Source organism: Lepeophtheirus salmonis, chromosome 5, assembly GCF_016086655.4.
Source record: "Lepeophtheirus salmonis chromosome 5, UVic_Lsal_1.4, whole genome shotgun sequence".
Classification (NCBI taxonomy): domain Eukaryota; kingdom Metazoa; phylum Arthropoda; class Copepoda; order Siphonostomatoida; family Caligidae; genus Lepeophtheirus; species Lepeophtheirus salmonis.
The window spans coordinates 39775172-39800758 of record NC_052135.2 but is presented as its reverse complement, the minus strand read 5'-3'; positions in this window follow the sequence as shown (position 1 = coordinate 39800758).

Below are 25587 nucleotides of genomic sequence, written 5' to 3'. Positions count from 1 at the left end.
CAAGGCAGCACTTTCTTATCTAGAAGTTCGATGTAAGCATATGTATTGAGACGCTCCTTCCTTTACATAAAAATGGGAGGATATACTCCACAACGTCTATGGCCATAATTTCGTCTGGATTTTTTTGTTCTGAAGACATGTCACACTGAAGCTGATATTTTGTCTGGATGCTTAGTTGTGATGTAGCGCTGGTTCGGCTTATTCACATTGGCATCATCCATGGAAATTTTTCCATCAGAAAAGAGCAAAAATTAGGCCGAATTTTGGTTGGTTTCGATAATATTTATAATTTTCCAACCGTCTCAACTTGGTCGGTTCAAAAATAGGATTGATCGTTGTCCACTTCCATTGATTTTGCACCAATTGACCATGGTGGCCCTTGAGGTCTTATCATGCTTGTCCATGGTGCTGACGACGTTGAAGATGGTGTTCCTTTTCAATGAGGCCTTAATTTTCAACACCAACCCGGGCGTTCGGACAGTTCTTGACTTTGTCATCCTCTTCTTTACCACCCTGTGGTAGTAAATAAGTACCTGGTACAATACAAAGTCAAGCGACTGCACTGTAGCTCCTTGAATATGCCCATGGGGGACATGCCACTGGAGATAAGCTTCAAAATTTCAATTTTTGTTGCTTCATTTTACTAGTTTCCTTTGTTTTGTTTTTAATAAAGTTGAAACTTTACATAAGTAATCTTGAGTAACAATAGTTCACTTTCACCCAGTTTGAAGATAATCGACGAACAAATTTCCACTTGATTAAATTTGTATTAATTGTGTCCCTAAATAAGATCAACTGATTACTACAGCGCATATATATAACTGATTGGCAAAACTCCGTCTGACCAATCAGGGGAAAAAGTTGTCTAATTCCAATACGAGGCACTCTCAAACCGGCATCGCCAAAAGGGTTGGTTGGAACAGGAAGACTGTGTACAAATGCCCCGATAGTAATGCTGTCTTGCAGTAAAATGCTTACATTATCAATTTGACTCTTCGCTTCTTTGATGACCACATGTCGTTTTAGAATAAGCCCATTTGGCCGTAGTTGCAATGTCAATTTGTCAGTGCATATTGTTAAGAAGTTGTCAATAATGTTATAGTTAAAAAAACTTACCTCTCTTTAAGTATCCATCTGGAGGCTATTACAGAGACTGAGAGTGCTGTAATTGAGTTTTAATTGATATCCAACAGTCCAACAAATTTTCTTATGTATTTGAAATAATATACCATTAGACCCATACAAACTTAGTTTTGCGGCTAGATCTTGATGAAGTGTTTTTGGGGTTATTTGACACCCGGTCTGTATCTCCCAATATTTATACTTATAAAAGTTTGAATTTTGTACAAGGTTGAAGAGTTTTACATCATATATGTATTTATATGCGTTAGTTACAATAGTTATAACTATACTTTATATGTATTTCTCTTTCTTTTTCGTTTCAATCCTCCTGTTGTCAATGAGTCATGGAAAGAAAAAAAAAGTTATGGAAGAGGAGGAGGGACACTACTAGTAGAAGAGGAAAGAAGGGGGGAGAGAATGACTCACGTTGAAAGAAAAGGGAAAATAAACAGAAACAGAAAAAAGGTTTCTCCTACACAATTCAATATGAATATATCAAAATTTATTTTTATAGAAAATTTTGGAATAAGTAAGTATATATGGAAACCTCTTTTACATAAGAAAGCAAAATATACATCAAATGTTACAATCACCATCATTCAAAAATTCTTTAATATACTTACATGTATGTCAGATTGATTTATAATCATTTAATTGAATGAAGCCCTTTTTTGTTTTTATTAGTGTTGGGTTTCGTTTTGAGAATCCTAGACTTGTGATGTTAGGTATATCAGTAGTATAATTGTAGCAGAGTACTAGTCATTTAAAACAGTACAATACAAAATTTATAGTTGAATTAGTATTGCAGCACCATTATGTCATTAAATATATGACGTAATACTTCAAATTTTTGAAAAAGTCAATAAAAAAATATTTTTTTTATCCAGAAATGTCATCAAATTTCTGTGCTAGCCAATTTGCCCTCCCCCAACCATGTAAGTGTATGAAGTGTTGTGTCGGTCCTTATTTACGAAGGGAGACTTTAGTGCAATAAAGTCCCGCGTATCAATCCTCAAACTTTTAAAGTTCGGGCCTTATGTTTTCCCTAAATTTTACTTTTTTTTATTAGTCATATCATTCTTACGGCTTTGCATTACTAACACAAAAAGGTAATCTGTACACTATTACTAGCACTCGATTTTTTGGACGTTTTAGATGTAAACCAGTTAAAATTAAATTAATTCTAGTTAAATTGTTCACAATTTAACTAGAATTAGTGAAAAATAATTGCATAGTTACAAAGAACTGTCTCTATAACATCTTATCCGGAGCCTTTTTTTTGTTTTGTTTTTTTGGAGAAAATACGGCAGAATAGAAGAAATGAAATAACGGGATCTAGAAATGATTACTTAAAACCAAAAAAAAATTGTTCTTGGACAGCATCTCAATACAATTTTTTATATTTACAGGCTTATGACCGTTTGGTTTTTTGTTTGCTTTTTTCTCTACGCTATTGTTTTTTTTCCATGAAAGACATATGAGACGCTTTTTTACACTGTATAAAATGTATTTAATGATAATTAATGTACTAAATGAAGTTAAAAGCCTAATTCTATAAAAGTATCTTTAATAAACTTATATATTGAATATGGTACCTTTGTCAGGAGACAAAAAAAAAATAGAACGTGAATAACAATTCATGAAGAAGCCAGAATATTTGTAAATTTGGGATAAAAGGATCGACTTGGTCAGCATTGAATATGTATATAAGGCTTCCAGATTCATATATACGTAAATATATCTACGTCTGTTTCGTATGAAAATAAAATAAATACATTCTTTTATAGAAAAAATCATTATAATTTCGTCGGTTAATTTACATAATAATTATATTTAATCAATATTCGTTCAAAGACTAGCTTTAATTAACAAATATATTTAAAGTCTTATCTAGCTAAGATTTTAATATTTCGGACAAGACGTAAATATGTTTTATTGCATTTCTTAAACTCAAATAAAAAAAACAAAGTTAGTTATTACATTGCCAATGTCATCAATCAACAAATCTAATAAACTAGTATTCATTTAAAAATACATAGGAATCTGTGTATATTGACAAGATTTAATTCGAGTTGAATAAATCACCAGTTAGACCACTAATAAAGAAAAGAGTAGGATGACACTAAAATACATTGTAGTTGTTAATATTTTGAGCAAAGTTATTTTGACATACCTATATAATGATACATAATTGGTGGGGCTGATTTTTAATTTTACTTACTTAATTCATCACAATTTGGAACTTCTACATAGCGACCAAAGTGTTGTCTTGGATGAATGCCATCTTTTTTTAGGAACAAATTTACTTTCACCTGATGAAATCTCAAATTTTTTTGCCCAAAATAGTCTAAGACAGGCTTTGTGGTTACTTTGAACACTACTGGAACAAGTCGTGTTAGCCCCCAATAATTCAACACCTTATTTTTCATCTCTCAATTTATCCATGTTGATAAATACTTAACTAAAGCTAACAGTATTTCTAGTCCCATCAAGAAACACATTGTTGTTTAAATAGAAAATAATCCAAAAAGAAACTTTTCGATACAACGGATATTAGATCAATGAGATAGATGAAGCTTTTATAGATATCTGGGGCTGATATCTGTTCGTTAGCTACAGATATTTAAGGACAATAATCGTTCTTATGGACTGGTAAAAACTAAATTCCCATTATAATATATATATAATAGCTTTGATGGTAATTTTATATTACAAAATATCTTATTTAGATTTAGAAGCTGTATTGTATTGTAAAATTTTAAAATATTAGATTCATAGATATATCTTTTAGAAATTCATTGAACATGGCTAAAAAATTAGCATATGTAAATGTTGAAGCAACATACACCTTTTTAGATCCTAATGTCTCAAAATTTAGAAAATAAGCTCCAACCCTATTATATACTTTGCAATATAAGTTAAATTAATTCAATTAGTTTTGGACCACTCTATGTAAAAATATGGATGCCAATGTAGAAGTATATTGGTACAATCTTAGACTTCAAAAATAATGACCTCCATTCATATTATATTGTATCATTTAATTATTTGTTTTTTTTTTGACCGGATTTAACTGATTATTTTAAATCCCTTCAAATTAATACGTAAAATTTTAGTTTTAATTGTAATTGATGTTTTATTCCTACATCTTCAAATTTGGGATATCGTTTCTATATTGCTACATTTATTTTATAATAGTCAACTGCATAATTTTTATTTTATCACGATATTAATTTATTTGTACCATCTTATATATTTTATATTTAGGAGCGTCCTATGATCTTTTTTATATGCTACTATACTAATTGTTTGAAAGAAGGATTACAGCTGACAGTACATATATACACTGAATTGTCCATAAAAAATGTATTTGGAAGTATATCACAAAAAATAAATGTATCCTCCTATTAGTGAGTGAAGACAAATAACAGAAGTTTCTTTTATATTGATATATATAACAATACATCTATTATCCTGGTAATATTTTAAGTAGGATAACATTTTCAATAAGAAGCTGGGAGATCCAGAAAAAAAAATTATGGGGAAAATCGAACACCTTCTGCGTAATCCATTCTCTTTTTGGGACTGAACTTGAATGTTGTCGTTACAAAAACATGATTTCTCACGGGACAGCCCACAGTGGCTCCTTGTATTAAGCTCATGATCACTCTGAAACAAGTGTCTACAGCGTATTAACGCGGACTTAAAACCAAACCCATTTGTTGTATGCATCTAATTTTAATGCGTCCTACAACTTTTGGAAACAGTATTTGTCGTTGGTAACCTGACAAATAAACAATAACTGTTTGATATTATTTTTAACTAAGACTTAATTAAAATATTTGCTATTCTTATACACAATAGTTTTCTTAATTAAACATTCAAGACAGAGAAATAGTTATAAAATTAAGTAATAATTTTCTATTTGAAATTTTTTTGTCTCCATTTTAAATTTATCCTTTAGAAGTTTAGAAACAACAAAATTCTAATAGAGACAATTATTTTGGGCTTAATACATAGTTATTTTATTTCATTGGGTTCATATAACGGATGTCTGGGGTAAGGATGTAGAACATTGTCTGCCTATTGAGGTCTCCTGACATAGAATATAATTAAAATATCTTCTTAAGTATAACTTAATCTTCCCTTTCAGTTTTTTTTTAATTTTTCGAATAAACATAACTATTATTATTAGATAACTACACCAGCTAGTCTCAGCTATCATCAAATGTTTGTCACAGAGCCTTACTTAAGATTATCCTCAAAAAATATATTTGTATTTTTCAGGAAATTTTTCTAAATCCCTTTATATTCCAATGCTAGAAAAAATGAAAAGAACAAAATATCAAAAAATAGGATATTTAATTATATTGATAAACTAAAATGTTGATGCGACAAACTCTAAGACAATTCTTCTAGAAAAAACATTTTAGAAGAATAAAAAGATAATAAATATTTTTTCATATATGATTTTAAGGTCTCTAAAAATCACTTCCTTACAAAAATATTGATTACATTTTCTGACTGTTCAAACCCGACAAACTCCTTAAAAGTACTAATATATAAATTCACTAATAATTAAGAAAGACCCACCTTTTCAACTAAACGGTTTATTACTTTTCGGGAGTATTGGTCTACTTAAATATCCTTATACTATCCTGTGTTTATCATATATTTTTTCCATATTCTATGTAATTTCTTGATCTATCGTAAATGGCATGAATCTAATTTTATGATATGTTACTTCATTAGGTTTATATTGCTGTAATATACATTATAATGTTAGAATGGCTAAATACCCAAGGAAAGTACTTGTGTAAGAGTTTGAAGGGACGAAATGAAGATTTAAATTTGCGAATAACTTATTGAATGAAAAAATGGAAATTGATAAATTATTTTCTTATTTTATTTAATCCTGGAAATTCATAGGATATTTTAACCAGAATTTTAAATATATTTACATGTAATTGATAAACTTTTTATATGATTAAATAATATATCAAAATAGTTCTTAGATATGAACATAGAACACATGGACTAATAGAGTTATAAAGTATTATATGATTGTAATATTCAAAATATAAATAGCATATTCATAATATCAAATTATATTTTCTTACTATCCTAATCATTAAGTTGATAATAACTGATATGTTTATGAATTATTCTTTAAATTGTAAGTATTTAATTCAATTTTTCTTTTCTTCCTTGAACATTAACAAATAAAAGATTCAAAAAGACTGTGAATTACATCTGAGGTGACATAATGCTTTGGCAAATAATTATTTGAAAAATATATTCCAGTATTTATTGTATTTAGATTCAATTTGCTAACACACTGGCTACCATGCCATGATTTGAGATCTTTTGCAAGGTACAAAAACTCTGATTTTTTATATGATAGTAATACTACAGATTACATATACTACTGTTATGAGAAAATAATCTAAAGAATATTGAAAAATATTTTATCGATATAACAATATTTTTTTTAGAAATTGCGCTGTTTTGACTTGTATTGAATATTATCTACGAAAAATGAAATTTTAAAACTTGTTAGGCTATGTGCAATGTCTACAAATTATTGACTAACATTTCCTCTTTTTTACCTATAAAGAATCTTTTGGAACTATGCTCCGCCCAACATTTTTCAAAAAAGCTTTCAGGAACAAGTCTAATGTATATATTGTTCACAAGTTAGGATTTTTTTGTAGAAATGGTAACTATTTTGAAGTCTTGTAATATTATGTTTGATATAAAAAATCAGCCATTTCATTTTACGTATTTATGGTGTATTTTTTAGTTAGTTAAATCTGTACACCTTTTAATTTCTTCTCGTGTCTCAGAATACTTATCAATTATTAACTTTCATTAGATTAGACAACATTAAACTATCGAATATCTAATGGAATGTGGAGTCATTATATTATCATACTTATTACAAATGTACTGTAACTTCTTCATTTAAAATGTTTCATCTCATTTTTGGTTACAATTTGTATTATTAGGAGAAGTTGCAATTTCTACATTACAAATTAAGTAATATTTTTTCAAGCTCTATATACGTAATTAAAATTAAAATATTGAGATATATTAATTATAGGATATCTTGAGAAATCGGAATATATTATTTTCCTTATTTTGCGTGCATATTGAAAAGGACAGATTTATTTTAATATTTTTTTGCTTTTGTTGACATGTAACGCCTAACTTTTTAAGGTAGTACGTATGGACTCTATGAACATATTTAAGCAAATTCCACTGAAATCTAGGGGAAATAACTGATGACATTTTTGATTAATTAAAAAAACCCTACAACATTACAATTTTATGTCAAATAACTATTTTTAGATTAAGATATGATATTTAGAAATCATAATCCTTGCAACAATTTGTTAAAAAAGTGGACGAAAACCTACAAAAATTAACTAACTATGCAGCCGCCATAAATTGAAACTTTTATTTAATTTAACAACTTTAATTATGCAAATGGTGCATTAGTTCCTTACGTCATGAGAAAAAATAATCAATTGACGTCGTCTGCTGTACTTCAATACAACAACTTTCAATAACCAGCTTTTTCAAAGCCAATGCGAGTTTCCGAGACGAAACACCACTTAGTTTTATAGCTCTGATTTCTGCAAATTATACAGGATTTGCTATAAAAAACAAAGCAATGTTGATGAAGCGAAGTTTGATTTTTTTTTTTAAGGTCAAAGATTTTGGGACAAAATAAGGACATCAGTTATACGTATTTTACATGTATATATACTAAATATGGAGATAATGCAACAAATTTATTATAAATTTTTTGAAGAAAAACACTTTATGTTTACTTCAATGTTAGAACTTTCCCATGTCTACGTCAAACGCGGCAAAAAAAAACAACATAACAAGGCTTTAGCAGAGTAAGAAAAGTATCAGTATAAGGTATTGAATAATTAATATTAAGTACTACTGTCCGTGTATTCCCATTACAGAATGGAATTGAGAAAATGTTGTCAAAGGGGAGATATAATATTTTGAGTATTATCCCTTTTTTTTAAATTTTTTAAAGTAACAAACACGTTTTGAATCCAAGCTTAAATAATCGTGTGTACACAAAGAGCCTAATTTAAATGACAATAAGAGCATATATTTATATTGATAGCTAGGATATATTATTAGATGGCATGACATAAAGTGATTAAATTTATAGGAATTCGTTAATATTTTTAAATATTCCTCTTATTAATTCACAAAATCCTCTCCCTAATTAGAGAATGAATGAAATTCCCGCTTCTAGAAGTATCAGTTGGAAAAATACAGACATAACATACAAGTCTAATTAAAAATTACTAAAGAAATGACTGACACTATAAATTTAAATAACTACATAAGTACATATATAGTAGGGGAGACTCGGACAGTTGCAACACTACAGGGTCGTTCAGGTAACGATTTTTTGTGGGTATTTTTTTGTATTATACAATGACATTTAAATATGTAACTTCGTTTGTAATAATGGTCTGCAGTGTTATTAATCAAAGAATTTGAATGATACAACTCTGTACAGGGTATCTCAAGTAAATACAGACCCTCTTTCAATAAGAATAACGACTAGTTCGCTTATTTTTATTTAAAAGTGATAGGTTGAGCCTTAGTTTTAAGTTAATTGCGCAACTTTTAATTCAAGACAAGTGTTTACGATGTAAGAAACCTAGAGGAGCACCATCATTAAATTGGCTTCTGCAGGACACAGGCCAGCGTCTATCAAAAAATGCTCAGATATTCAAAAAGTACCGTTTACAACTTCTGCAACACCTACGCCTCTAAGAATACCCTGGATTACTTCTTTTAGGGGTAGTTAGAGAGGAAGAACTGAGCCAATACTTACATCAGCATCAACTCCTTGAAGGCCTCCATCCTCACGAACTAGAACGAAATACCCTTGTGGACGTGGTCAAGCCCTACAATTCCTTTAGGGCTCTTATCGAGAAAATAATTGGCTAAAATGGGTAAGCCATTCAGTGATTTTTTTCTTTTGTATTATTAGAACTTGTAAATAAAATTTCAAACCTCTACTTGCTTCCCCTATGAATCAGAATGGAGTTAAAGGTAAACCATATTTAATTGAAACACCGTCGGTTTGGTCTTGGCTCAATTACTTCGAGTTGGTTTGACTAAAATTTGTTAAATTGGTTGTACAAAGCCAATAGCTTATCTATCAATTGCAATTCAATGCAACTCTTTAGATGTTTTAACTTTCCCTGTAAAACCCTTTCTTGTTTCAACTGTTCCCAGTCTCCCTTATATACATTATATTTTTTTGTGAGAAATTCCTTTTTTTTTTCAAGAACAACTTAACTTTTTCTATCTCATTTACTAAGTTATATATAAATTATATTATTTTTTCTGAGTCATTAAGAAATAGACGCGGAGCTTGTTCATTATAATTTTCAACTAAATTACTAACTCCTTGCTAGAAGGAAAGGATTCTTCATTTGCATATGTATTAAGTAGTTTTTTTATCTTTGCATTTAATGGTGCTCGTTTCACATGTGATTTTTAATAAAGTCACATAAACGAAATTATAGTAATCTCTCTTAAGATTTTTTTGAGTCACAATATAAATAATAACTACAAAAATATATATGAAATAAAACCTTGAGATATTTCACTTTATCAGAGGAAACAAATAAATAACACTTCCTATATTAATCCTTGGCTTAGCTTAATCTTTTTATGACTGAATCAATTTTTTTTATGTAACAAAGAATTAAAAAATTAGTGATAACTCTGTAGTTATAAAATTGCATGAAAAGTTAGGGCCTCTTGTGCATTGATTATATAACCATTATGAGATTAAGTCGTATTAATCTTTAAATTATTGATCTGTCTCCTACTGGTGCGTTTGTTTTTGTATCTATGAAGGTTAATAACAGCATACAAACAAATGTAGGTCTTGCAACTCCCATTAAGTTATATCATTTCAAAATATGGCTCTGAATCGAAATTATAAAAAAAAGTGAATGAAAAAATGACTTTCAAGGCCAAATTTTGTGCAATTGAAGATTTTAAAGAGCCTGTTTGTGCCTTATGACTTACATACTAGAAATAAAATTGGGTTTATGGTAGCGGACAAAAATACAGTTATAGAGTGTAATGCGTAAATTAACAATATTGAAACAAATTCTAAAAAATAACATTTATTTTTTTGTAAAATGACAATGCCTGAGATAATATAAAGAAATATGGTAGCCCTGATTCCTGAAAGATAACTGTCGATATATCTTTGCATTCATTTATTAACAGAAATTCTTCCCAATTTTTTGTTTATTTTGCTCAACAAAGCAAGACACGGATAATTTTTGATACTTTTGAGTCGCAAGGCTTGATGGAAACTTTCGCCAGTGGGTCCCTCACAAGAAGATTTCTCGCCTATCTTTGTAAATTGATTGAAAAATATATAATAAATAAATTTATGAATTTAAGTATAATTCAAATATTTTCCCTGCACTAAATTTATTTAGAAAAAGGTTCTTCTGAATTATAGAAGTAATTCATTTTCTCCCCCCCAAAAAAAAAAAAAGGAAGTTTATAACAGGGAGCTGAGATTAACAATTGTCTTAATTTAGTAATACTATATGCCTTTATCCAGAATTTCATCTTCATTTTTAGACAAATTCCATGTCTAATTATAGAATAACATTCATCGTTCACAGCGGACATTAAAAGTCTTACTAAAACACTACTATGTATAAATATTTCTTCCTCGCCCCACTTAGTGTATTGCTTTGAGTATCTTAAATATAGAAAGGACATTTTGAAATCCCCTTATACAAGTTAAAACTTGTACAAACAGATTGTACGAGTTAACTTTTAAAGCCTGTAAAAATACGTTAGTTTTCCCTTTTCTAATCTTATGTTGTTGATATTTTAGGTATGCTTAAAATATCAGAAATTTAGCTCGCTTATATCTTTTTTGAAACTATATGTACTTTAAACTAAGTATTTGGGTAGATATTGAATCATGCAAAATAATGAAAATATTTCTTTAATCTGGACTTAATATACCTTTCCACGGAAGAAAATATTTATGAAATAATCTGTTATCAATTGGTAACAGCTGTTTGAGTACTTTTGAAATAAGAAAATAAGAAAATTTATGCATTTACAGTTATGAAAAAACTGTGAGAGTGCATTTTTATCCATTCACATCGTGTCTTTTGTAAGTAATAATGAGCAAACTCAAAAATTATTAAATGATTTATTAGAAAAAATATATAAAGGGTTTTTTATCAACAGCGCTCACATTTTTTTTAAATAAAACGAAAACGGTTTGAGATATCGACAATTTCTTAATTTGCCGTTAAAATGCATTTAAGTTAATTTATGAATGAAATTCAATGTCGTTTGAATGCCCACCACGTGCACGTTTTACGAAGTCCAATCGTTGAGCCCAATTTTCGACTAGTTTTCCACATAAATTGTCTGAAACTGTAGCAATTTGGCGTTGAATATTTGTTTTGAGCTCTTCTATCGTCGGCGGATTATTGGTGTAGACCAGGACTTTCACGTGACCCCAAAGAAAATAGTCTAGAGGTGTTAAATTGGGCGAGCGAAGCGGTCAATTGACTGGTCCATTTCTGGAGATAAGACGCTCACTAAACTTAATCTTCAATAAATCGATTGTATTATTTGCTGTGATGATTTTACGTTGAAAATCAGGATCATTTTCGAATTTTCCTTCAGCCCATTATACTAATTCTCGACATTTGAAGTGGGCAAGCGGTTTCAGTTCTTGTGTCAACTTGATCTTATACGGGTGTAGGTCAAGATCTTTTTGCAAAGTTAACCCCAACGATGTCACAGAGATTCCCAACGATTGAGAACGGCGCGTAAGAGACAAATTTGGGTCATCTTGAACTGATGCACTTGTGGCAACAATATTTTTTACACTTCGTGCATTTCTTTGTCTCACTGGCACAGGAACATTATGCAGCGTGTATGTGGGCTCAAATTTTTTCACCAAACGTTGAATTGTTGATTTTCCAGGTCGACCATAAGTTGGATTTAACGCTATTAAAGTTTGGACTAAAGACTCATCAATTTTTTAATAAATTTTAATAACTTGCAAGGGTTTCTCGAATGTGTACTGCTCCATGAAAAAAACTTCGTTTATTCCTGAGCTCAGCTGTCAAATAAACAATAAAAAATATGACGTCGTTTTCGAAACCTATGAATGTAAAATGTGAGCGTCCCTATTGAAAACCCCTTTAAATTACAAAATATCAAAGTTGAATACTTGCACAAGACTTGTGGTTTTAAAGTCACACGTATGCGTGATTTATTATGTATCCCTACTAATCACTAACATTTGCTTATAGTATTAGAAAAATATGGAGAATTGGTCCTCTCACATATGTTAAATGTATTTTTTTAAACAGATAATAAGATAAATTGGAAAATAGAAATCCCCAGATCCTGAAAAACCTTAATAACATACATGAATAAATTTATTTATCTTAATTTGATCATTTTTCATCAATTTAATTATAACATGAGCAGATAGTGACAAATATACTCACTCCAACGAACTTTTTTACGATATAATCAATATTTTCACTAATCAATAAAAATACGTTTATCATGAATGAATCCATCTCTGTACCCTAATTAAACTTAATTTTTTTTGTACATAGTTACAACTATATTCTGCTTTAATATTTATTTGTTACACAATATAATTGTATTGTATTGTATAATGTATAAAAATGTCTTCTGAAATTATTGACTCTTTATCCTTTGGGTATCATTACATTTTTAGAAAACAATTTTTGATGAGTCTTTTTCAAATGCAGAAAAAATATTGCCTTTCCTACAGACTTAGTGTAGTTAATTATTAATTATATTTATTTCATCAATTTAATGACAACATGGGTAAATTATAAGGAACACTAAGTTATTTTTAATATATTGAGAAACTATACTTAAGTTAAACCGATAACTATGTATAAATGTTTTTTAAATATTATCAGATGCAAAGATATGTTGCTAAAGCCATAAATACCAACTTACGCTTTTGTGGTGGTGTTTTCTAGACACTTAATTATTGCATAAATAAAAAAAACATCCTATTTTTTACTCCTTATTTAAGTTATACATAAATGCCTAATAACCTCAAAAGTAAACTAAAAAGGATTAATAAATTATTTGCAAATAAGTTTTTTCGTAAAAGAAAATAAATAAATTTACTTATATGTAAAAAAAAATCCAATATTTTGCTCAAAACTCATTATATAACATATTCAAATGTAATCATCAACATAATTTATGAGTGTTATACAACATTCATATGTACTTTTTATGTTTTTGTTCCAAAATTATATTATAGTTATTACGTTAAACCAATTTGTATTTAACCATTTTCGGAGAATTATACCTTCGAGCGCTTTATTATTCAGATTTACCCCCTTCCCCCTCCTCTCCCAGATACAAAAATCTCTACTAGTACATAACTACTTTATTAATCAAAGCTCTTTATTGAACATTTAGACTAACTAGCTATTTCTATTAATAAGCACTCTAAGGATGATATTTGTTTACCTATATTAGTTTGTAAACAAATCGACAGATAGTGTCGCCGTCTTGCGGCAAAATAACAAAAACTTCCTAAATTGTAATGTAATACATACAAAATGTGGTTGTATGTTACTCACATCAAGGGCGGTGTGAAAAATTTTCTCAACATGCACCATTTATTTTTCTAAATAACAAACTACAAACAGTCACACTACATGATAAATTTTTGTTATTCAATTTTCTCATACCCTATTCCAAAGCCTTTTATTCTATAAAGATATTTATTTTTTATCAGGATGAAGGTCTACAAATGATAACAGATATAATCGACTTCTACATCAATTTTCAAATATCTGTATAATTGTATTGCTCAACCATTCATTTACATTCAAAATTTTCAACTTTTTAAGACCTGGAACTTTTTTGTACCCAGAACTTTTTTTTGATTCCGAAATTTTCGTAGAAATCCCAATATTCAAATAATTTTTTACTTTTATAAATAAATATCCCTCAGAAATTGTTATTAGTGAAAATCCAGAAAGTATCTTAAGGAACCTATGGGTGCATCCACTTTGAGAACCACTTTTCTACATTCTCACAAAATTAAACTTTGAAATTTTATGCGTATAAATCTAAATTTGAGCATACAAATCCAACGGATTTTAAAGATCCTTTAAATGTACAAAAAAATTTCAAAACTTGGAAATGTATATATCTACTATCATTTCAGACCCTCGTACATATATATTAAATTTGAAGAATTGAATATATTATTTTTTTTAAATAATTGGCAAAAATAACTACTAACTGAAACAAATATGGCGTATTGGACACTTTTTTGAATTCATAAAAGAGTTAATTATTAAACAATTAAGAGATAGAAAGATATTCAAAATTCAAGTCAAAATCCATTTTTAGGCATAAAAAAGAACGAGAAAAATACATAACTGTAACATAAATATAATAAAGAATTTATTAACATCACCTCCTAAAGTGGTTCTTGAAGCCATCGAATAACAACTACCAAGAGAAGGATCCTTCAAGAAGACTTATAAAGATGAAAATTTGTCGGAAATTGATGAAATTTGTAACAAATGAAACGGTTGGACAATAACCTTAATATACTTCTAAATCTATTGATTCATTTATCAAGGTCGTCTCGGTTCTGTTGAAGTTCCTTTAAATGTTTATTTTTTATTCATATTGATTGGAAAAATATTAAAATTTAATTTTTAGTTTTACAAAATCACCTTTAATCAATATTCCTGAAGTTGGATCAGGAATAAATACATATATTTAAAAAGTAAGCACTAAATATCTTTTACATAATACTATGTAAATTATACATGCATGAAGATATAGGTATTCCTTCTAGTATGAGTATTTCTGTTCCATATGAATATATTATATGAAACATTTATTGTGTTAGAAAAGAGGAATAGAGAATTTCTAAATATTGTAACATAATTCTTCTGCATTAACTAAAAGAAACATAAATTAATAAAATTGGAACTGTAATTAGGCCCTTTGTAACTTATTGATTTAAAGTTAGCATAATATAATTAAAAGTAAAAGTTGCATCAACTTTTTGTGAAATGATTGTACATATAATTTTTGATTTGATAGTGTATGCGATATTATTTTTGTTTATAGAGTCATGGCCTTCAAATTCATGATAACAAAAATATTAGAAATTAATATTTGACCCATGGCATAAAGAAACCGTTAGTTTAATGATTTTTTAACTAAACGGAAATTAATACCGTTTGAGTGATATCCAACCAGTCTCAGCATGAATGATGATGATATTTTGTAAATTTCAAGAATTTGCTGACCTTTTGCATAGGTTAAAATAAAAACAAACATATATATATCTAAGAGCAAAAACATAATTGTATTGCTCAGGAAAAAACTTCCTTAAATATGATCTGCAAGGTCACTCAGAGCATGTCATTCAAATCCTCTAATAACATGTTTATCTTTAAAATATTCATATTCAATTTAGAAAACTTGATCAAAAAAAGTTTCATTTTCCCACTTATTTTAGTAGCAAATTGTTTTTTTTTTAATTTCTCGCAAGTTTCTACAAATGTGTTCCAGATTTTTGATGAATAACCATCTATTAAGGTAGATTACCGCAGATAAGGTTTTTAAATATAAAATTTTTTAACTTTTTTAAAACAAAGAGATTCTGTGATTTAAGATGTATTTTGTTTGAGGGAGAATAAATGTTGTGTAGGTGATTTTACTGCCTTAAAGATTTAGCTTATTATAATATTTTCCCTTCCCTAAAAAAGCAAGAATTGCTGAGGTTTGAAAATTATAATATGCAAAGTTCTTGCAAATAAATTGTCTTCACACATATTACATACATGATAGATGCCAATATTTAGTATTGTATTTGCAAGATTATAGGGTGGTGAGTGAACCCTATGATGAGTTTAATATATTTTTCTGATTTTAAAGCCTTAAGGTATTTTTTATTTTTTTTATTTTATTAATTTTTCTTTGAAAATCAAGTATATTCTTCACTTTGTGATTTATTTTTATTTTATCAAAAAATAACTATCTGTAACTCATTAAAAAAATTAATGAAGTTAATCGGTTATGTACTTAGTATTTATAGTTAACGAGTAGTTGTAAGTAGTAGTTTTATGCTCATATTCAATTAAATAGAACATGAATAAAATAGTTTTTTAAATACTTTACCAATTCATTTCTTGTTCTTCTATATTAAGTAAAACTTTTAAAGTTACCGAAAATATTTAATCGATGATTGATATTTTTAAAAAACAAACAAAATATAAAATCTTTACTTACATACAATAAAGGGATACCTTCATATTTAATGATCTTTGTGGTTTTGTTGGACTTGTTATTAAAATCATCAAGCCTTGCCTTATAAAAACGACACATTAAATTAATAAAAATAGTAATGTATGTTTGGCCAAAAAAATTAGTATTTTCAATCTATTATAAGTAATGACCTTGTATAATCTAACTTTTCATGAAGTATGTAAACCATTGAAACTTTTATTACAAGCTATTATTTCAAATTTAACAATAATTCAACACGTTAATTGAAATCATTTAATATTATATACTTGTTTTAAGATGCTGTGTTCCAAAACAAAGAACAATATTGCATTTGTAATTAAGAAGATGAAAAGCTGGTAATATTTGTATAAATCATATAAACAGTCCAATATTTCATAAAGAGAAATATTAAATTAGCTCAACAAATGTATTTAATTTATTATCTTTTTTGACCTCTATATGACATTTTAAATATATATTTTTTTACAATTATGAAAGATAATTTTTGTGTCCTTTAAGTTCCAAAGGATTCATAAAATGATCCGGAATAAAAATTGGCGATAATTAGTCAAAACATACAATATAATTTAGTCTCAATTTAAAATGTTTATTGATGTATATATTTTACGTATCTCCTTCAGTATTTAAGTATAACAAGAAAAAAAACGAGAATAATCATTTGAGTTCACTTTTCTGTAGACAACCCACATATGAGACCATTTATATTATGAAAGGGAATTTTATGGAGGTCCCTAATAAAATAATAATACTTAGTTAAATAGAACAAATGCAATCAAGAATCAATTGTATCAGAATTTCCTTGCTTATTTCAATGTTGACGGAACACAAATATGAATAACTATTTGATATGCATACTAAGAAAGGCAATTCTAAAAAGTTAATGTTTGTTAGAATCATAATTATTATTTTATAATATGAATTGAAAATAAAAACGAAATGTTTCCTTGCCAAAAATATTAATTTGGTTAAAAATAGTATGAATAATGACTACAAATAGGTGAAAGGTCGAGAATAAAAGATAATTTAGTAGGAAGTATAAAATTGGAAAATATAAATTTTTCTTAAATCAAAATTGGGTGTCTTTAGAGTTACTAGGTAACAATAAACTAATTATGACTATTTATATTTCTTAGTACCAAATACATATTACAATGGTATTGCAGAAAACAAAACTTTATAAGTTTCTTCCATAGTTCAAATATTCTTATTTTATCTTCTTAGTAGCAAAAAGGATAAATAACATATTGCATCTTCCTAATAGATAAACATTTGTATACCAACAGATTGTATATATATATTTATTTAATAAAAAGTTATGATAGAGCAGCAAAAACTCACTGTATTTAGGGTATTAGAAAATATGATCTATACAACTTAAGATATGTTTTTTTCTTTTTGGCAATTTGAGTTATGTTTTATTTTATTTTGAAAATTTTTAATATTATTACTTAAAACTAGAGGAAAGAATGCCTAAGTATAACGTGTGCATGTGCTCATGAATAATAAAGAGTAGCACTGATGATTTGTTGGGGAGTTATAAGTATTGATGAAAATCGTTACATTTTTGCGCATGTTAAGAAAAAAGAAACCGAAAATCAACATGGTAACTCTGATACTTTTGAAGATATCTTTGGAGGAGAGTGTTATAGCTGTCAGAAAGTTTCATTAAATGAGCTATAAGCAGTTGTGACAAGGACGATGAGAAGGAACTATAAAGAACAAAGGCATAGGCCTTATAACTCCGCAAACAATCTTTCGGGTTACTCGCCGTTTTTTATGAGTACACGCACATTTTCAATCCGGCTTCGTATATAGCAATGATAGCTTGTTTATATTGGCTAGTAAAAAGGAAGTTCACTTCTCAAGAATTAAATAATAAGGATAACAGCTTAGGAAAAGAACAAAAAAACCTCTTTAGTTTGTCAACTCCAAAAAAACGGTAGAGCTAAGAAATGCTTAAAATTAGAATTACTGATGATAGGGGTAAAGTCAGAGCAGGTTAGCTTCTTTACTTTAAACATTCTTTAGATGGATAGTGGTACCATGTAATTTTTTGGTTTATATAAATTTTAAATAACGGCAGGTCATATTTTATACAACTCTAGTTGTCATTATACTCTCACTCTTGAAGAAAGAGTATGGAAGTAGTAAGTGCATGGGCTCATGAATGATGGAAAGCAACAATAATGGGTTGTTTGAGAGTTATGTTGAAAGTCCTGGTTGGACTCAGAGTATAATGAATGATTCACATTGTAGTAATTCCTTCCTACTAATGTTCTTGCTCGATAGAGATTGAGACTTGTTTTTTGTTCCTTTCCTATCATAACTTCTTGTATCTAATCTAATAAAAAGTCATGACAGGAAAGCTATACTTTTCTCAAAAAAAAAATCAATATGTCAAAGTTACCATGTCCTTTTTTGGTTTCTTTTTTTAAGCATATTTTATAAAACTCTAGAAATGAGGGTTCTAACTTCAGAAAAAGAATTATGAAATAAAAACAACAAACAAACTTATTTTTTTCCTCCCTTTTTCACAAATAGCGTTTGAAAGTGGACACTGAATCCGACAGGAAATAATTATTTGTTAGTCGGATGGGATTTATAATAAAAGTGAAATGGGGTAGATCATCATCACATTCAGGATGGTGGGAGGGCGGGGTAAATGATGATAAGGATGTTGACGACAAATTTCTTGAGATCTAAAGGAAGTCAAAGCCGTTTTCTTAATATGTGTACAAAGTACTCGTACATAAAAAAGGAAAAGGAAGGAAAACATGTGATTATGTTTTGTTTATTTGTGTGTGTGTTAAAGACTCTACTCAGGTTTGCAGAGTGGAGGCTGATTACTTCATTCAAACTTTTTGCAAAAATGTGTGAGCATGTATGCATGCGCATTTATATTTAGAACTTTTAGTGTATGCTTGTGAATGAATTTTTGTTAAAATTACTTATTAACCCCGTTCAAAACTCTGTTTTGTATATTTTTGTCTATATATAAAAATATAAATATTATAATCAGACGATACTAACATGAAAATGAAGATACTAATATATTACCAGATATATCAGTTTGTTTACTATTCCTGCAACTTCTGAACATTGATTGGTTGATTTCCAAATAGCTGTTTTTTAGAAATGGGGCACTTTTTTTTAATTACCATAGGGTTCACTCAAATACATACATATAAATTTAAGACGGTATTTTGTTGTGGGTAGTGGATTTGTCTCACTTTCTGGTTTCTGAACGTTGATTGAATGAATTTAAATTAGCTCTTGTTGAGTGGCGAAAAATTTCAATAACTTATAATATAGTAATTTCGTAATTAGGAAGAGTTGTCTAACAACCACTGATAGCATATATGTTTTCTTTTTCTTTTTTCAAGGGGAAGCTTGAAAGATACAAATAAGGTAAAAAGTGTTCTAAAAACCATAGTTCCCAGAGAGTCATGAATTATGAATTAAGTTTTTTTTTTTTTAAAAGAATGGTTGAGGTATAAAATAACAATCTCATCGTAATAACAGTAAAAAAACTATCAAAAATAGAAAAGGACGATTGATGTCACAACTATTTAAGGAGTGTTTAAGAGTAATTCGTTTAGTCTGACAGATTGTTTCTACGTATGTATTTTCTTTGCACATTTTGCATATAATAGATGATGATGAGAATTCAGCCGTGAGTGGTCAACATTTGTACCTAATTTTTAAAATATAAGATACTTACATAACAATTTTGTTTGGTCATTATCTTGGACATGCCTTGATAAGAAACTCCTTGCCAATTTTGGCTAATGTCTCGAGAAACAAAGCCCGTTACGAGTCAACAGTTTATGTGCAAGTTTATTGAACTCTCTCTCTAAGACGGCTCACACATAGTAGTTTAAAGGGTTTAGATCCAGCGAGCTAGGAGGCCACATTTCCTTTATCCAAAAGTAATTGTCTTAAAAATGTTGTTTTTTCCGAAATAAATATTGTTTAATAATTTGGAGAAACTGCACTAAATTTAAAATTCTATTGAGACACCGGATCTGTTAAAATAAATATTATTTTGACTTGTGCCCGGCACAGAGGTACACAATAATGGCTGCACTGACTTCGTAATTGTAGAACATCTAAAGGATTTTTTTGTTCTACTGTTTTGTCTACTATATCTGATTAACACACTACCATACAAATAGATTTTGGGGTTGCCAAGTAATGGAGGTCTTATTATTATTTGTTTTAATTTAAAATCCCTATCTTAAATAAATTTAATTATAGCAATAGTCGGAATTTTCATAATTAAAAACATCAAAACCCTACATTAAGCATATCAATATTTCTCTTTATAAATCAATGTTGAGTAGTAAAAAACAAAACTGGGGCAGATTTAAATAAAGAGTTAAACACAAAAGTTGCAAAGAATATGTTATTTATAGAGATCTAAATATTGTCAATATTAATTGTGTATGTAAATCAAGAAGAAAAGTATGTTTTGGTCACTTAGATAGACAGTATATCTTCTATTAGAACACAATTGGATATTATACCTGTAGCTCTTTGTTTGCTAATACGTTTGAATTTTGAAAATATGGAGAATTCAATATTAATAAAGAAAATGTATCGCTGTTACTGTACAAGTATGGGAAGGGGGACGTATTTGGATGGTTAATATGTTCTCCTACAGTAAATATCTTATAGATATCTCCGAAAGACAATGATTTAAGTAGTTTGTTAGGTTTTAAAAGTGAATTTAATTTTTTCAGGTACCTGATCATGTTTTTGGTTTATTATACCTGTATGACCGGCTGTCGGATACTTTGTCAACCTGGAACAACTTCTCATCTGAAAACAAAATAACTGACTCTGTATGTCATTAAAAATACATTTTGATCGGACGAGCCTTTTATCCTTTGTGTTGTCATTAATCAAATGTTTTTTTCCTTCTTTTCCTTTATTAATTGCATTATTTCAATGGTCCAATTTTACGATCATAACTCTTTTTCCTTGGTCAGACTTACTATGAAATTTATATTTCTTACAATCTTGTAATTTGTTGTTCTATTGAGGGACAAGTCCCTGCTTATTTTCGTGGGAGGATAACCACAAGTTTTCTTTTCCCTTCCATTTTACCTATGTTGTCGATAGAAAATATATTTTTGTATAAAAAAACCTTATGTTGCTTCATTGTTGTTCAACCGATCAATAGCAGGCCCTTCTTCATCTTATTGAATTATGTTACTTGAAATATAAATATTATTAAATTGTAAACCCATATGGGTTTTGTTGAGTTTTAGGAAAAAAAGAAGGTGACAATTTGTATTACTATCTCTATTAATAATTTAAATTATATATTAACTCTATCATAAAACAAAAAAATGTTGTATTAACTCTTTAATAATTCAAATACATTTTGAATAACCACTTTACGTTGCCCATTTAAAAAAAACATTTTCCAGGAGTTCGTTTTTTATATAATGAAATCCTTTTAATCCATTTTTAAATATTGTTTATTTTTGTCAAATTAGATGGATAATATAATTAAACAAGAGGGTAAAATAGTAATTGTGTATATAATTATTCACCAAAGCAAATCCCTCGTTCCCAACCATACTATGATTTGTATAAAATATGAACTGCCTGTATATAAAAATAAAAAAACTGACATTGTATCCCTGGCAATTTGAAGAATGTTGAAGATAACAACAGTTGTTTGCCATGTTATTTTATTAGATTAGTTACGAGCAAGGAAATAAATACTGAAACCTCTTCGAATCTAGATTTGGAAAATAAAAACACATATCAGATTAGTAACTAAAAAATAATATCACGTGCAAATAAGAGCATATTTTATACAATTCTAACAGTAGAACGGCAATACCAGGAGTAATGATGTAAAAGACAAACTATAATTTGATTTTTTGCTTCTTTAATTTCTTTAAGAAGACATTGAGAGGTACAAAAAGTATTGGCTATGCAAATTATACTATTTTTATAAAAATAATAGATGAACACAATGAAAATTAATTAAGGATCATAATAATACTTTCTTAATTCAAGGAATTAATATTAGTATTAAAATTTGTATTCATGACATATGAATTAATTTAAAATACTTATCAGTCAAAAAAAACAATTATATATTTACTTATGACGTAAACTAAAGCATAATTTTGATTTATAAACTTGGTTTAGTATATACTATATATATATAAATTTTATTTTTTAATCTTAGTTGATAAAACCAAATAAAAATTGGTTAAGCTAATGTTTAGTTTATATATACAATAGATCTCCAAAAAAAAATATATTATTATATTCAGGCAACTTAATTTATATTATTTGTGATAATTTTGTTGAAAATTTATTAAAATCCTTTGCTTCTGATCAGTTAAAGCATAAGTAAATATAACATTTGTTGAATCTCATAAAAAACATTATTTCTCAAAAGTCAAAGTCATCAAAAAATCTTAAATCAACATAATGAATAAAACTTTTTGAAAAGAAAAGAACAAAATAATGTTAGTAAAGAGAAGTTTAAAAAACAATACTTAGAATTAATTAAAAGTACATCACTAATAAATCTATTTATTTTTTTTCCTTTTGGGTTTTCCTTAGTTTCCAATTTTCATATATGAAATAAATGTATGTAAACTTGTAGTACACATATATCAATACATTCGCATACAGAGAAAATTGTACAGGGTCTGGAAGCTAAACTCACAAATTGACTATTTTTCAAACAATTTTTTTTTTTTTTGGAAAAAAAAAAGTGACCAACGCATTTATTAAGATAATACATGGTATGCACGAAGGCCAAAGCGTGACAAATTGTAAGGAAATATACATATCCGGATCAACCGTACATCGAATAAAAATATTCCTTAGTAGTAGTATGTGGGAAAACCACATACTACTAAAACCAATCAGAATGTTTTTCGAAGAAAATGCTTAATATTGACTAAATCAATTTTGGTCTTTATCATCATCTGACATTAACTTTCGTGATATCAACAAATACGTCCGTATTGAGACCAGGGTCTTTGATGTACATTCACCAAATTTGAGTGTCCTCTAAGGGGGAATAACTAAGGAATTGAAAAAGCTTTACCAAGCCATAATGTCAGTTTGTTACTTCGAAGGCGGTTGAAACGAGTTACCTAGACCAAAAGGCTTCTTATTCAATAAATTTAAGTTGTATGTTCTTTGTACCATATGTCAAAATACCTTGTATAATGTTACGTGTCTATTAAATCTGTAAAAAAGGCTTCAGTAATCTAAATTGTATCAGAATTAGATTTACACTTAATATTAACAAAGTATATGTAAATTATAAATACATATGTAAGTATGAACGTGTTAATGACCTAGCTACAAAGCGAAAAATATGAATTATTATTTTTTATATTAACAATGAAAAAACATTATATTTGTAAAAAAAAACATCAAAGTTTTAATTACTAAGTGAGTCAATTGTCATTTCCCATAAGCCATGCATTTGTACAAACAATATACCTACTTATAAAACTTGTCAAATGAAAACTTTGTTAGTATCATGTTTATTATATAAAAATATGCTTAAGTATAAATATACATTTCTTTTGATAAGGAAGAGTTTTTGTTTATCCAATTACGTTTCTATAAAGGTATATTACCAAGGCAATCATTATGAATCAGTTCCCAATGCAATATCATTATTTGTTGCAAACAATTTCTACAGAATAAATGTTAATGGATATCTTTAATATACAAAAATCATATGTTAATTTTACCTTTGATAACAACTGCAAAATCCACTTTATATACATCGATAGATACGTTTTGCTACAATTTTCAATTGTTCAAGACTGGTATAATTGTTTTGGTACCAATTCAATTTTGGTATCTGCATTGATCCTAAGAACAGGGTTGGTCTCGATTACTAGCATCTAAAACTTTAGTCTGGAACATTAATATTTAATTAAGATGTTAATGACGTCATCAGTGTAAGGGCAACTATTAACCAAATTTTAACTCTACTTAAATGAATAAAGAAGTATCTCTTATAACTGTACCCCAAATGTTGTCTCAGAGGAAGTTTCAACACAAATCCCGTAGTAAATACAGTACTTTATTGTATCTAAAAACCATTTCTCAAAAAGGCCCAAAATCAGTTAATAGTTTATAATATGTATGTAAATATGAAATTTACAATTTTTTTTTGAGGGGGGGGGGGAATTGTTAACAGGTTAACAATAGATAATTATAATTCAACAAATTACGATCATAATAATTAAAAAAAAACAGAAAAATGGACACATTTCAAAAAAATAAATTGAAATATTTTTATTTATTGAGGAACATCTTGTAATAAGTAAATATATTTATTGATGACGTCAAAAGAGGCATCAAACGAGCAGTTTTGCAGTGACCAAATTTGTTATAAGACCAATAAAATGTTTGATTTACACTTTTACACCAATTATTTGTCTAATTTGGAAAGAAAAAGTTACATAAGATGAAATCGGAAAACAAATTGTCTCGGACCATGTCTCAACAAAATATATTATTTATACATAATAAATATATATTCCTACAGAAAAATCAATGTTTTAAACATTTTTAACATGTTTATTTTAAATTAATTTCCTCTTTTATTTCCTAAATATTCTACTAAAAAAATAAGCTTAAGTTATTCTAAATACAGGAAGAGAAAAAAAGATTATGCGTTCCGTATTTAGAGTTTTCCTTGGATAAATGAACATGTATTATTAACTAGCGTGAGTATCAGGCATTGCTTGGAGATATTTGGCGTCGACAACTGACAGAAAGACAAATTTTGATCTACCAATATAGAAATGTACTTCCCTACGCTTTTCTTTTTTGAAAATGACACCCTGAGCTTTAGTAACAAATACTCATTGTAAAAACCTCATCTAAAGTAATATTCAACATTTTATATTCTATTTATGTGGTCTGCTGCACAAAAATCAAAATAAATAGAACATATCTTTTTTTACTTCATATATAGAGTGCAAGCATTCTATGACACTACTTTGCCCACTCTCTTGGGCAAATGCAAGCACTTAGACAAATGATTTTTAGTTT